The sequence below is a fragment of the Panthera uncia genome, chromosome F1 (genome assembly GCF_023721935.1).
Source record: "Panthera uncia isolate 11264 chromosome F1, Puncia_PCG_1.0, whole genome shotgun sequence".
NCBI classification, from domain to species: Eukaryota; Metazoa; Chordata; class Mammalia; order Carnivora; family Felidae; genus Panthera; species Panthera uncia.
In genome coordinates, this window is record NC_064813.1 from 24,333,486 (window position 1) to 24,348,745 (window position 15,260).

A 15,260-nucleotide genomic window follows, 5' to 3' on the forward strand; every position below is an offset into this window, starting at 1 on the left:
CACGCCAGCTTGCGAGCATCCGGAGGAAGGAAACCTTTCTCCTGCTCGGTCTGTGGGGAGGGGCTCCATCAGCAGGAAATGGGAAGCAAAGGATCAGTCTACATGAATTCTTGATTTTGTCCTTGATGTGAAGCTGGCAATTCAGATATCCTCATTTAGTTCTAATTTGGATTATTTTCCTTTAAATATAATAATGAGAACCAGTTTTCACTGAAGTTCACATTTTACCTTTCCACTTATTCCAGGTCTTGTGAACTTTTCCAGAAAGTTTTTCTCTGCACTGATTCAGTGTGTAGCACCAACCTCAGCAAAATACCTTCTGGGAGATTAAACCATGTATTATGTCTTCTAGGCAATTTACAATCATTTTAGAAAACCTTGCTTACCACACCAATCTTTGGAGGATATTACTTCTAGCAGTTTCCTCCATCCCCCAAACAAGCTTCCTACGCATAACAAAATATTACCTCTGCTTCTAAGGTGACAGGAGTTTAAAATGTCTGGTGTGTAAGTTTTGTAACTTTCTTGAACATCCACACAAACTATTGATGTTTCTTTTTTTTAAGTGGAGAGGACACAAGTGATCAAGGGGCAGAGAATCCAACGAGGGGTATAGAGGGAGGGAGGGAGGGAGGGAGGGGGAGAGAGATGGAGAGTGAGAGAAGCAGGGTTCACCAGGGGCTCATGTTTTTGCCCAAAGTGGGGTTCATGCTCATCCAAAGTGGGGCTTCTGCTCAGCCAATGTGGGATTTGAACTCACCGACTGTGAGATCATGACCTGAGCTGAAGTCAGATGCTTGACAACTGAGCCACCCAGGTGCCCCTCTATCTTGTCTTTAAATTCATTTGTGCTCCCGAAGAGCCATCCTATTGTCATCAGGTGTCCTTTTCCCAGAATCCATTATTCCTTGTCCAAAATAGGTTGCTTGCCCACCTTCATTAAAGATTCTTTGTTTTTTATGTTTACTTATTTTTTTTTAATTTTTTTAACGTTTATTTATTTTTGAGACAGAGACAGAGCATGAACAGGGGAGGGGCAGAGAGAGAGGGAGACACAGAATCTGAAACAGGCTCCAGGCTCTGAGCTGTCAACACAGAGCCCGACGCGGGGCTCGAACTCACGGACCGCGAGATCGTGACCTGAGCCGAAGTCGGCCACTTAACCGACTGAGCCACCCAGACGCCCCTATGTTTACTTGTTTTTGAGAGAGAGAGCGAAGGGGAGGGGTAGAGAGAGGAGGACAGAGAATCAGAAGCGGACTCTATGCTGATAGCAGAGAGCCCGACGCAGAGCTTGAACTCATGAACTGGGAGATCATGACCTGAGTTGAAGTCAGATGCTTAACCAACTGAGCCACCCAGGCGCCCCTAAAGATTCTATCAGCTTGACTACCCGTCTGTACTTCTTAAGGCAGTGCTGCCCAGTGGAAATTTCTGCAGTGATGGAAACGTTCTGTTTTTGTGCTTCCTAGGGGGATAGCCACTAACCACATGTCTATTGAGCATTTGAAATGTTTGTGCAAATGTGGAGCTTAAATTTTTTATGTAACTTTATTTAGATGTAAATAACCACATGTGGCTAGAGGCGCTGGTCTAAGGCCTTCTCTGCCCCTCCTTTAAAAAAGACTTTTTTTAACGTTTATTTTTTGAGAGCGAGAGCACACACACAGGTGGGGTAGGGGCAGAGGGAGAAGGAGACACAGAATCTGAAACAGGCTCCAGGCTCTGAGCTGTCGGCACAGAACCGCACGTGGGGCTCAAACTCACCGTGAGATCATGACCTGAGCCGAAGTTGGAGGCTTAACCTTAGACTGAGCCACCCAGGCACTCCTGCCCCTCCTTTTTCAATGGACATCTCACCAAGTACCTTCTTCACAGTGGTCACTTGTAACTAAGTGAGTAGATAAAATGACTTCTGATGGGAAAATTTTTTTTTGAAAGTAAATAATAACTTATTGCTTAACTATCAAAGTTTTAGCCAGCAGAAATTTTCTTCTGTGTTATCTAAAATTTTCTGACCCTGGAACACCTGAGTGGCTCAGTCGGTTGAGCGTCCGACTTAGGCTCAGGTCATGATCTCACGGTTTGTGGGTTTGAGCCCTGTGTCAGGCTCCGTGCTGACAGTTTGGGAGCCTGGAGGCTGCTTCAGATTCAGTGTCTCCCTCTGTCTGCCCCTCCGCTGTTTACACTCTGTCTCTCACATTGTCTCAAAAGTAAATAAACATTAAAAATTTAAAATTTTCTGACCCTGCATTTCTATTGGCAAATATCATTTTTACATTATAAATTCTTGTAAACCAGATGCCTGGAAATGGGATACAAGTTCCTTGCTCTGACTTTTAGTTTCACCTTCTTGTGCCTAAAATTTGGAAGTTGCACATTTTTTTTTTCCATTTCCTCATTTATTGCAAAGTATTCACATTGCTTTGTTTGAAGGGTATTTTATGAGAAGCAAAATACTTAGAATACATTTTTTCTGACATTTTACAAATACTAAATTGCTTTTCCAGAACACGCTTGAAAACTTAGGTGTTGTAATCACCTACAAATGGAATTTATCTTCAGGAACTGTCATCACAAGGCAGATTTTTATTTTATGATTTGATCTTTTTAAAGAAAATAACATGACATGAGAAAGAGGAAAGAAGTGCTTGTAATCTGCCTTTTCAGTGACCCTAGGCTAAATTCTTAATATTAAAGTCTGACAGCTTTATTTCATTGAGATAATTTAAAAAAAAATTTGTTGACATTTAATTTTGAGACAGAGATACAGCACAAGTGGGGAGGGGCAGAGAGAGAGGGAGACACAGAATCCGAAGCAGGCTCCAGGCTCTGAGCTGTCAGCACAGAGCCTGATGCAGGGCTCAAACTCACAGACAGTGAGATCATGACCTGAGCCGAAGTCAGATGCTCAACTGACTGAGCTACCCAGGTGCCCCTATTGGGATAATTTTTATAGAGAATCTTTTTTCGCAGTATTTTGTTGTGCTCATTCTTTTGCTTAGTTGTTCGATGCGTTTCTTGGAGCAGCTACTCCGAGCCAGACGTGATGGTGGGCACTTGATCAATCCTATAACTCTGCTCTACATAACCTATGGGAAAGGGTAAGACAGGTGCTACAGAAACTATTAAAGTTTCTGGGCACGAAGGGAACCAAAGGAGCAATATGATCATGAAGTACAGTTTCAAAGCCTTGTCCTGGTAGAACGAATTACACTGGGAAAGAACAATGAACTAATCCCTTCACTCTATGTAATGAATGGCTACTCAACTACTTATTAAGGCTATAAATCAGCTTAATGAATAACAAGAATTCATCAGTTCTGCTGTCTTGATATTGCTGGGAATATTTAGGTTTGTCAGAGAATCTGTAGGCTAGTGACCCTCTCAGCAATTCCCGTCTTTCTCAGGATAAAAGTCAGCGTTGTTGTGGGGCCTGTAAGGTCATACACGACACGCCCCACCCGTCTCTCTCATTCATTCTGCTCCAACCCCACTGGCCCTCTGCTGTTGCTCAAACAAGGAAGTGTGCTCTGCCTCAGAGCCCGTCCCACCTGAGGTTGAAAATGACCATGATCAGATACCATCACCCAACTCTGCCCAATCAGCATCGACTCCTTACTTTGCTTTCTGTGTTGTCTTACCATCTCTTACCACCTCCCATCAGACATACGAATTTGTTCTCTGTATTTCCCTCCAGAACATAAGCTCCAGGACAGTCGCAACTTTATGTCGTAAAAAGGCCTAAAATACTCACTGTCTGGCTCTTCGCAAGCCTTCAGTAACATCTTTTGTTAATGAATGAGTAATGCATGTTTAGTATTGATCTTTGCAAGACCGAATTGACTTGCCTTTCTATATCACAGCTCAAATATTAATATGATGAGGGACATTATCTAATCTAAATTACCCCTTAGCAATGTTAGGAAGATGACTAAGTTAATACTATACAGGTTGGACCTGCTTGGAAGAAAAGCAATTCTAAAACTCAAGTTCCCTTATTTTATTAAAGTAATTGTGCAGGCCACCAAAGCTATAAATTCGTACAACTAAGACTAAAATGAATATAAAACAGTGGCCTATAAACTATAATAAGAATGGCATAAAGAACATTAAACTTCTAAATGAGATGCTTCTTCTAAAAAGTAATTTTTTTTTTTTTACATTTTACAAGTGGTTATTTGTTATTGTTTTTGGTAAACTCTTAAGGCCTAAGGCCTTAGATCATTTTCATTATTATACTCACCAATCTAGGTAATTAAAAAGAGCCATTTAATTTCCTATTTTTCGCATTTATTTTTAATGAGAGAAAGGAAATTTTACAGAAGCAGGTGTCAACTCTTGTCAGCATTTGCACCTTTGAAAGTCATAAACTTATTTTAAAATGTTCCATCTGATAGGATGCATTTAGCTGCAAGTAACAGAAATCCCAACTCAAAGTGTCTTTGACAGTAAACAAATTTATAGGCTCACATAACTGAAAATCCAGAGGTTGGGTGGGTAACAGGGTTAAATTATCCTGTGGTCTAGTGATGCCATCAAGGATCCAAGTTCTGTCTTTCTCTTCCGTTATCCAGAGTCTACTTCATCTGGAGGTTGATCTCCCCCACAGTTGTAGACTGGTTGCTGGTAGCACTATTCCATACTTCTTTACTCATGTGGGAGGCCGGAGATCAAAACCCTCTCCCCCAGACTTCAGACAAAAATCTTTCCCTTTCCTGACTGGGCCAATTTAGGTCACATGCCTATCTCTCAGTGACTATCACCAGGAAAGGACTTTATGCAGATTGGTTTAAGCCTGGTTACCCTAATCACTGATGGGATGGATGGGATATCTATGATTGGCTTAGGCCCAAAGTCAGCAAACTATGGCTGTGGGCCAAATCCTACCCACCGGCTGTTTCTGGAAAGTTTCATCAGAACACAAACTCTTTCCCCACATTTTATGCATTGCTACTTGTACACCACAACAGCAGAGTTCAGTAGGTGCTAACATAGACCACAGGGTCTGTAAACGGTCAAATATGTACAGTCTGGTCTTTTACAGAAAGTTTGCCAAGCCCTGGCTTGGGTCAACATGAACCCACTTTGGAGCTGACTCCAACCCCCTAAATCATGATGCTACAGGAGAGAAAGTCAGACTCAGTTGGACCAATATAAGTCCCTCACATGTCAACCTAAGTTGATTCCCCCCCACCCCTGCTTTCCTGAGCAGAGCTGAAAAAGAAATGAACACACCAGCTTCAGAACAAAAGCCTTAGTTTTGGAAGTTCACGAACTTACCCTCATTCTTTTCTTCCAGATTGATGGGCATCCGTTCCTTACATTGATCTGTGTTCCAACCTTGGTGGCATGTTTTGTTTTGTTTTTCTGAATTGTCTGCAAGTTATTTGTTGGTTCTGTGAAACCAGACGACTCAGGCCCTCTGCCGAATCTCCAACCCAACAGCGGTGGTAACATGGAGTCCCCCAGAGTCCTGCTGCAGTCCTAGAAGAAATCTTCCTCAAACCAGGGCCCTGCTCTGCAATGCCTGGTCAGTCACAGGAAGAACCATTCCTAAGCATGCTCATATCACGATTTTCCAGGTAAGCAATTTCCTGGCAAAACAATCTGAACTTTCTTACACACACACACACACACACACACACACACACACACACAGTATATGTGTAGCTTTTCTTGTTTATTTCTATTAGGATAGGAGCAACACATGTACTGTTTTTTTTTTTTTTATTAGAAAACAGATAACCCAAGGGGAAAAAGAGAAGCCTTTTTGCCACCCCATGCCCCAGGGAGCTCATAAAACAAACGGCGTGCTCCACTGGAGCCGTCTCCCCTCCAAGTGATCTAAACCAGCTTTGACTTTTCTAGCAGGAAGTCGTGATGGAATATTTTACTTTTAGCCCCCTATATTTATGAAGTTACTGAATGGGTCTATTCTTTGACTAGCCTTTTCAAGGGTCTTTATTAAGTTGTGAACTTTACGACCATTTAAGGAAATTTATGGAAAAGGGCAGAGTTTGAGGAGCTGCTGTTTCAAATTACTTTCTCAAAGTCTTATGTACATCTTTTGCAAACATGAAAGGGAATCTACTTCTCTTCATTTGGGCTGGGACATGCAATTTTATCTTATTTTGTAAATAAAAGGGAGTCAACCTTCCTGAAATATAGGGTTGGGAAAATATGTTCAGCTTTACAAATCCTCATTTAGGCACACCTGTGGGTTTCCTAGTGCTCATTATAGAAACCACTTGAAAATGCCCGAAGGCTGGATTGTTTCCAAGACATCAGATGGGTACAACCCTTAGGTTTAAGGTTAGAACAGACTATAGGATGGGATTCAGTATCATTGCAAGTCCCTGTGGGGATCTGAGCGTGGGAGCGGGGCCAATGTTGTAATTGGAAACCAGGCGTTACTTCAGAGAGTGGGGCTTTCCCATCCTGCTCACAGCACTGCCCCCACCTCAATTATTTCTCTGTTGAGTCTACACAGTACAGCTGACACCATGGGTCATCATAAATTTGGCCCTTTATAAACTAAGAATAATTCCTGTTGAAGATAGTAGGAGCCCCTGAGTGCCTGGAAAAGGAGAAGTCAAGTAGGGGGTGATGATAGAGGTTACAAGAACCCTGACTCCGGGCCCAGACAGTCTGGATTTTTATCCCAGCTCTACCCTTACAGGCAGGGTGAGCTTGGGTCTTTTAATTCTCTAGGTGTCCTTTTCTGCATGGATGAAAGAATGATAGCACCCACCTACTTCCTAGTGTTGGCTGCTGTGAAGGTAAAAGGCAATTAATGAGCTAGAAACTTAGCACAATGCTATGTTAGTATTAGCTTTTATCTTTGAGGGGAAAGGGTCCAAAATGGGGAAGCTGGGATCTTGGGAATATACTTCTCTTCACAGCATTGCCAGAATGGTGGAGTCCATATTTATAGGGCTCTGACGGCCCAGGACTGCCCAATTCGTGATTAGACTTTCTGCATCAGATTGTGTGAGAGCAGGGTGTTTACCTTTCATTCAAGTAGGTTTTTAAAACGGATTTTATTTTTTAGAAAAGCTAAAGATTTATAGAAAAATTGAATATATAGTATAGAGAATACCCATATACCCCATGTTCAGTTTCCCTGATTATATCTTACGTTAGGATGCTTTATTTGTAATACAGCAATGTTGATACGTTACTATTAACTAAAGACCGTATCTTACAGATTTCCTTAGTTTTTTTTTTTGTTTTTGTTTTTAACATAATATCCTTTTTCTATTCCAGGATCACATCCAGGACACCACATTACACTTAGTTGTCACGTCTCCTTTGGCTCTTCTTGCCTTCGACAACTTCTCAGACATTCCATGTTTTTGATGACCTCGTTAGTTTTGAGTACAGGTCATGTGATTTGTAGGCTGTCCCTCAATTGGGATTTGTCTGATATTTTTCTCATGATTAGACTGGGGATGTGGGTTTGGGGGAGGAAGACCACTAAGGAAAGTGCCATTTTCATTTCATTGTGCCAAGGGTACATGCTATCAGCATGACATCCCTGTTGATATTGACCTCACTTGGCTGAGGCAGTTTTGCCAAATTTCTCCACCATAAAGTCACTCTTTACCCCCTTTCCATACTGTGCTCTTTGGAAGGAAATTACCACATGCTGCCCACAGTTAAGGAGTGAGAGTTAACTTCACCTCCTTGCGGCAGGATACCTACATAAATTATTTGAATTCTTCTATGTGGGAGATTTGTTTTTTTTCCCCTCAAGTAACTCTTCTAGCATAATCTTTGCTTGAATGAATGGTTTCGTTTTTACCAAGAACCACTGAAACCTAGTGTAAAGCCAATTGCCCCCCAACTGATTTCTTTAAAACTTACCACTTTCTGTAATTAAAGTATTAATATTTGAAATGTTCTCAAGCTGGACATGGGGCAAACAGGAGAAAACAAGATTTCTAAAACCTGATTTAATCTTCTAGTTCAGCATCACAAATGCCAGCTCTGGAATTAGTTTCTTGCTAACCCTATACGGAAAGGCCTGAAAATGAATGAGGAATTAAAAATAAAACAAATGGGAAGGTCAAAACCAATATGAATGAATAGCTGTGAGCCAAGTGGAAAAGCATCCTTTGGCAAGTTTAAACTGGTTACCTCAGCATGTCCTGAGAATGTGCTTTTAGTGTTCCAGGCCATTAGTGTTCCTTTTGTAGGCATGAATCTGTCCCTCTTTAAGAAGGAAGCTAGTGCTAGGCCTCTCCTAAAACATACATCTTCAGATTGAACTGGCAGTAACATGCTCTTAAAAATCCCTTTCCGCTCTGCTCCCCTCCCCCTTCTCTCTCTCTCACACACACAGTCTCACTCACACACACACAACACCACCACCACCACCACCAATTTGAGAATAAATTCCATGTCCTAGAATTAAAATAATTAGAACAATTGGCTGGGTAGCTGAAAATCCACTTGAAGTTTTCCTTAGACTTGTAAAACAAAGTTGCTGTTGGGAGTCATTCATTTGAAAGAAAATGGGGGAAGATTATCGTTGGGTCAGCCTATAATGGCTCTACATTTCTTTGGCCAGATCAAACTTTAGCCACCAATCTTTTTTTTTTTTTTTTTTTTTTTTTAAAGAGAATTTTTTTTTAAAGCAATTCAGAATTTGCTTCCAAAGCATAGGCTTACAGAAATAGGCAAGTGTTTGTTCACTTCTTCAAAGTTTACCTCAAAACAGACCTCTAATGCACGCGGAGGGTTCCTCAACCCCACTGAGGTTGGGCACAGCCCTAGTCACAGCGTCCACCGTCCTGACAAATCCCTTTGCAAACCCACCATGGCGTCCAGAGGCATTCATCTCCTAGTGGTGGAGGCCCTGGTTCCTACCTTATCCTCTTCTGCTGTGCTTTCACTGGCACCAGAGGACAGCCCTTCATGTTGGTCTATTATCTCAGGCCATTAAAATGAGCAGAAGGAAAACGTCCTTGAACAGCTCCTGTATATCATCATGAAGATTTTTTAAAGGAATTATTCTCACCAGTTAGGAGCCTTCTTAATTTCCCACTTCTTATAAAGGCAGCAAATGTAGAATCCTCAATTAAATAGAAAGTTCAGGAAAGAAGATGTTGGGGTTGGATATGGTTTCTGGCTAACTAAACCCCTGCTAACAGATTTTCCTGAAGTATGGCATTTCATTTTCCAGACTAAGGCATTCATGCCTTCATTTAACAAGTTAGATGCCCTCTCTGGCACACAAGCTAAAGCATGATTATTACAATCCTTCTTAAAGAAGAATCCTGTTCTTTCTTAACCATTATTTTTACTCTACACTATAGTTAACACAGACAATGCAAGCCAAAATTTTACTTACCCTTTGACCTCACTTGGAAATTTTGGATAGTTCTTTGTGTTTTAAATTTTTGTTTCAGTGAGATAATTGATATGAGCTTATATTCTTGTGGAATTGTTTTTTTGTTTTTTTTTTCAGTTAACCCAATTGTTGAAAAAAAAATCATTGAAATTAAGGGTTCCGATTTGGGTTTTCTGGGTACGTGGTTTTCAATTTCTTTGCTTCATGAGGTGTGCTTAAAAGAAGACCCATTTGTAGAATGCACAGGACAACCACAAGGGAAATACAGTAATCTGCGTAGAATAAATAAAATATCCCTTCTTAAAACACTGGCTTTACAGAAATTACTCAAGTACACTTCATCAACCCCAAGTATGTATGCTCATGTTCATTTGGGATTCAAACCCCTCCTTTCCTATCAGGGAGTCTCATCAAATGTCCTAGTCATGTGTCTGTGTGCAGGATGCAGAGGGCCAGGGCATCTATGAGTCACAATGGGTCATCCATGGCCTCGGGGCTGCCAGTGAACAAAGATTTCATTCAGTTTCATTTGAGAATAAAATAAAATTTTGGACAATTTACTGAGGTGGCTTCAACTGGGACAGGACTGAAAACGTGAGAAAAGTGTGACTACTGAACCAAAAACAGTCTTTGATAAAACACACCCTACTCAGCTACTCACTCCTGCGGCCACATCTAGATCTTGCCATTCCAGGTAACTGTGCCTCTCCCAGAACTTCAGTTTCAAGCATCCCCCCAGTTTCGAATCACCACCTCCAATCCGGGAAGCTCAGTGTGTCCAGTGCCCCGACTGTAATCACACCCCAGCCCCTGCAATCTGTCGAGCCTATCATCTCTGCACTTCTTCTCCCTCTTGCCATCCTGGCACTTCTCACCCATTTAAAATGCTGTGGCCAATGGCCAACAGGCACATGAAAAGATGCTCAACGTCGCTCCTCATCAGGGAAATACAAATCAAAACCACACTCAGATATCACCTCACACCAATCAGAGTGGCCAAAATGAACAAATCAGGAGACTATAGATGCTGGAGAGGATGTGGAGAAACGGGAACCCTCTTGCACTGTTGGTGGGAATGCAAATTGGTACAGCCACTCTGGAAAACAGTGTAGAGGTTCCTCAAAAAATTAAAAATAGACCTACCCTATGACCTAGCAAGAACACTGCTAGGAATTTACCCAAGGGATACAGGAGTACTGATGCATAGGGGCACTTGTACCCCAATGTTTATAGCAGCACTCTCAACAATAGCCAAATTATGGAAAGAGCCTAAATGTCCATCAACTGATGAATGGATAAAGAAATTGTGGTTTATATGCACAATGGAATACTACATGGCAATGAGAAAGAATGAAATATGGCCTTTTGTAGCAACATGGATGGAACTGGAGAGTGTGATGCTAAGTGAAATAAGCCATACAGAGAAAGACAGATGCCATATGTTTTCACTCTTATGTGGATCCTGAGAAACTTAACAGAAGACCATGGGGGAGGGGAAGGAAAAAGAAAAAAAGAGGTTAGAGTGGGAGAGAGCCAAAGCATAAGAGTCTCTTAAAAACTGAGAACAAACTGAGGGCTGATGGGGGGTGGGAGGGAGGGGAGGGTGGGTGATGGGTATTGAAGAGGGCACCTTTTGAGATGAGCACTGGGTGTTGTATGGAAACCAATTTGACAATAAATTTCATATATTGAGAAAAAAATTAAAAAAAATGCTGTGGCCAAATTAAAAAATAATAACAAACTAAAATGCCATGGCCAGTCATTAGAATCCCTCCCTCAGAGTCCCATTAGAATCCCAGGCCTAACTTGCTGACATAGATCAAATTCATGCTCTTTAACCTCAAAGGGGTTCTGAGCAATCAGACTTCCATTTCCCTAGTCCATTTGTTGTCCTAATTCTTCTTGAAGTCTATTTCATTCTTTCCCCTTTCTTCAATCCTCTCTCACCTCCCTCATGTCACTCTCTGCCAATGATCTATTTCCTAAGACTCTGAGAAAATAGAAGCACCTGGAAGAGAACCTCTACCTTTACTGCCCTCCTTTCCACCTCCCCTGCTGTTACGTACCCCACAGCAGGAGGGCTCAGCCCTCGAGGCCCCACTCAGGGCCAGCACTCTACCCTCTGGAGAAGGATTCTTCACTCTCCTGCATCACTGTTTCTTCTGCCTTTTCTGGATTTTTCTCCTCTTAAAACACAAACCCCCCCCTTGAACCCACGTTACACTTTAGCTTCTCCCCCATTTTTCTGCTCCCTTTTAGAGTTGTCTCCCTCGTGGACGAGAGTTGACTTGCCCTCCCCAGTTTCTCACCTCCTGGTCCCTCTTGAAACTGCTGCAGTTAGATCTCATGACACCTCTCCCACCACTGCAATCAGGCCTTTGCCTCCACCACAGTACTGAAATTGCGTCTGGAAGCCTTTCAAGGACCTCGGTGTTGTAAAACGAAATGGCCAATTCTCTGCCTTCATCCTCTAGGGTCTATCAGCATCATTGGTCAGAATTGATCATGCCTCTCTCCTTAAAAAAAATACTTTTCTTGGTTTCCAGAATATTGTGTGCATCTCTCTTACCTTGGAACATAGAAGTGCCCTCTTAATGGGGTGGGGGTGGGGGCGGTGGTAAGCCACCCAAGTCTCAGGCCTTGGAACTCATCTCTTTTCTGTCTATAGTCACTCCACTGGTTTTCTCAGCTAGCCTCGTAGCTTCAAGCATCATCTGCCGATGATTTCAAATTTCTATTTTTAGCTTGCTTGCACAGCTCCTCTGAAATCTTTAACATCATGTTCAGTTGCCCAATTGAAATCTCATTTGGATGGGTAATTAACATCCCAGATGTAACACGAAGCCGAACTCCTCATATTCTGCCCCCCATACCTCTTCTGCCTCAGTCCTCCACATAGAGAAAGGTCTGAAAATGAGTAAGAAATAAAAAATAAAACGGGTGGGATGTTCGGTCCAAGCACCTTAAAGTCATTCCCAACTCTCTTTCTCACAGCATATCTTGCTGCTCACTGTATCTTCAGATCATAATAGGCATTGGACCACTTCTCATCACCTCCACTGCAACCACCTTAATCCAAAGCCACTCGTCATTTGCATAGATTACTGATACCCTACCTCCTCTCCCTCCTCTTGCCTTTGCCCGCCTTTAGTTTAAACACAACTGCCAGACTACACCTATTACAGTACGATTCAGATCTCACCATGCCTTATTACTAAAGCTCCCAGGCACTCCATCTCCTTCTGAGTCAAAGCCAAAGTCCTCGTAATGGCGTCAAGGTCCCGCATCTGTGTCCCGCTCTACCTCCAACCCCTGTTACCTGACTGTCCTCCTCCTCGCTCACCCTCAGCCACATGGCTGCTTCCACTCGGGGCTTTTGTAGCCTCTGGTATCTCTACCTGGGATGTGCTTTCTTCAGATACCCACGTGGTTAGGGCTTTACTAGGATGCTTTCTTCTTTGTGGAGCTTTCTCGACCATCTTGTATAAATTTGCTAGCTCCACCCGACTCCTCAAGCCCTTTCTTTCCCCCTTCCCTGGTTTGTTTTTCTCCATAGAACTTTCTGCCCTACTGGACATTGGTAAAACTTAGAGGCAATATAATGTGGTGGTTGAGATGCAGGTAGTACTTAGTTCAAAACCTGGCTTCAGTTGCTTGTGACTTCAGCAGTTCGCCAAGGTAGAATCTCTCTATTTAGTTTTCTCATCTGTAAAATGAGAATAATAATAGCAACCACCTCATCAGGTAGGCATAATATTTATCAAGTTCTTAGAACCACATCTGAAGTATATTAAGTGCTACCCAATTAAATAATGTTTACAATTTCATTCATCTTTTGTTTATTTGGTCTCCCGAACTAGAGCATAGGTCCCACACGAGCAGGGGTTTTTGTCTGTTTTGTATACTGCTCTGTCCCCACCACCTTGGGCAGGGCCTCACACGGAGCTGGTTTTCTGTATACAGTTGTAGAATGACAGGTCACTAAAGTTTCTTAGACACCCAAGAGTCAGTAACCAAAACTTGTTTAAAATGTGTTTAATATGATCATGCCCATATGAATAAAAACCAGCATTCTTCTATCGCAGACGTTGATGTGGGCCTAGATAATCTGTGTGAATCAGTCACAGGTGGTGAGCCTCTCTCCTAGATTGCCCAAGAAAGTCACAGAACAGACCCTCGGTGTGCTGGGTGGGCATTTTAGTGCTAAATCAACAATGATCAGAAATCACTTTCCTTTGATAAAAGTAACTAATTAAGGTGTTACAGCCCTAAACTGAAGCATCACTCCGTGTTTTTGGATCAGACCAGTCTTCAATGTGCCACTTAAGAGAGCACAAATCCATGGGTTGCTCTGGAGTCCCCGGTGAAATGGACCCCTTAAATAAAGGACGCTAATTATTATTCTGCACCATCTCACAGGCCCCAGAAGTATAGGCTCAGAAGGGTAAACTTAAGAGTTCAGATCTTTGGGGCACCTGGCTAGCTGATTTCACTGTTCGCTGTTTGTCCAGGGAATGCGTGCCTTGGGGCACTCTCTCTTCCTCTGGCAAGAGTCTGATTCTGCAGCCTCTGGGCACGTTCTGTAGAGCCTGGCACTCCCCTCAGAGCCGCACCCGCTGCCGTCATGCAGTGAGCACACCAAACGGGTTCTCCTGGCCAGACGGCGGCTGAGGTGTCTGCAGGGGAAGGGAAATCCAGTCATGCACACACCCAATGACACAGTGACATAAAGGAAGCAACTGCTCGGCCTTCTCCTGGCCTAAAATATAGTCCCAACTCAGAGGTGGCTTTGCCATGCGAAAGTAATGGCGCTCACGGGTCCCTTTCCAGCCCCATGCTTACTTTGCATCTGTGATCTTGTTTTTTTAAATTTTTTTTAATGTTTATTTTTGAGAGAGACAGAGCTTGAGCGGGGGAGGGGCAGAGAGAGGGAGACACAGAATCCGAAGCAGGCTCCAGGCTCTGAGCTGTCAGCACAGAGCCCGACGCCGGGCTCGAACCCACAGACCATGAGATGATGACCTGAGCCAAAGTTGGATGTCCAACTGACTGAGCCACCCGGCGCCCCTATCTTATATGTTTTTTTAAAAGAAGCCCCCAAACTGTACAAGCTTCCAGCCCTACAAAAACTTAGTTTACCAGATTATGCTAAATTCTGTATTTTTTTTACATATGGATCCACTGACTTGAGCACTTCTGTAAGGTTTTGACAGCCTCATTTATGGGAAAAATAGGCAAAGTTGAGAGACTTAGCTAAGGGCACACAGCTAACTTGCCCATGAATTGTGGCTGCTCAGTAGGGCCTGAGACTTAACTTGAGCTTCTGATGTTTGACACATATTTGTTGCTTATCCTAATTTCAAATGCGTCTCCCATATTAAATGAACTTGACTCTCTTTTATTTCCTACTTGTGGAGCCATTCAGAACAAGCTTGCCAAATTCATAGCATTAGATGATGATTATGAATCACTAAAAATCTAGTATATCCCATGATATTTTGGCCTGTTTACACCTAGTGGATAAAAATATATATTTTTTATTTTATTTTATTTTTATGTTTTAATTTATTTTTTTAATTTACATCTAAGTTAGCATATAGTGCAACAATGATTTCAGGAGTATGGATAAAAATATTTAGAGATCTTGTGAAAAGTGGATAAATCATTTTGGAAATGAAAATACTTAAAAAAATTGTAAATAGGGGCGCCTAAGTGACTCAGTTGGTTAAGCGTCTAGTGACTCAGTCAGTTAAGTGTCTGGTGACCCAGGTCATGATCTCACAGTTCATGGGTTTGAGCCCCGTGTCAGGCACTGTGCTGACAGCTCAGAGCCTGGAGCCTGCTTCGGATTCTGGGTCCCCCTCTCTCTCTGCCCCTCTCCTGCTCATGCTCTGTCTCTCAA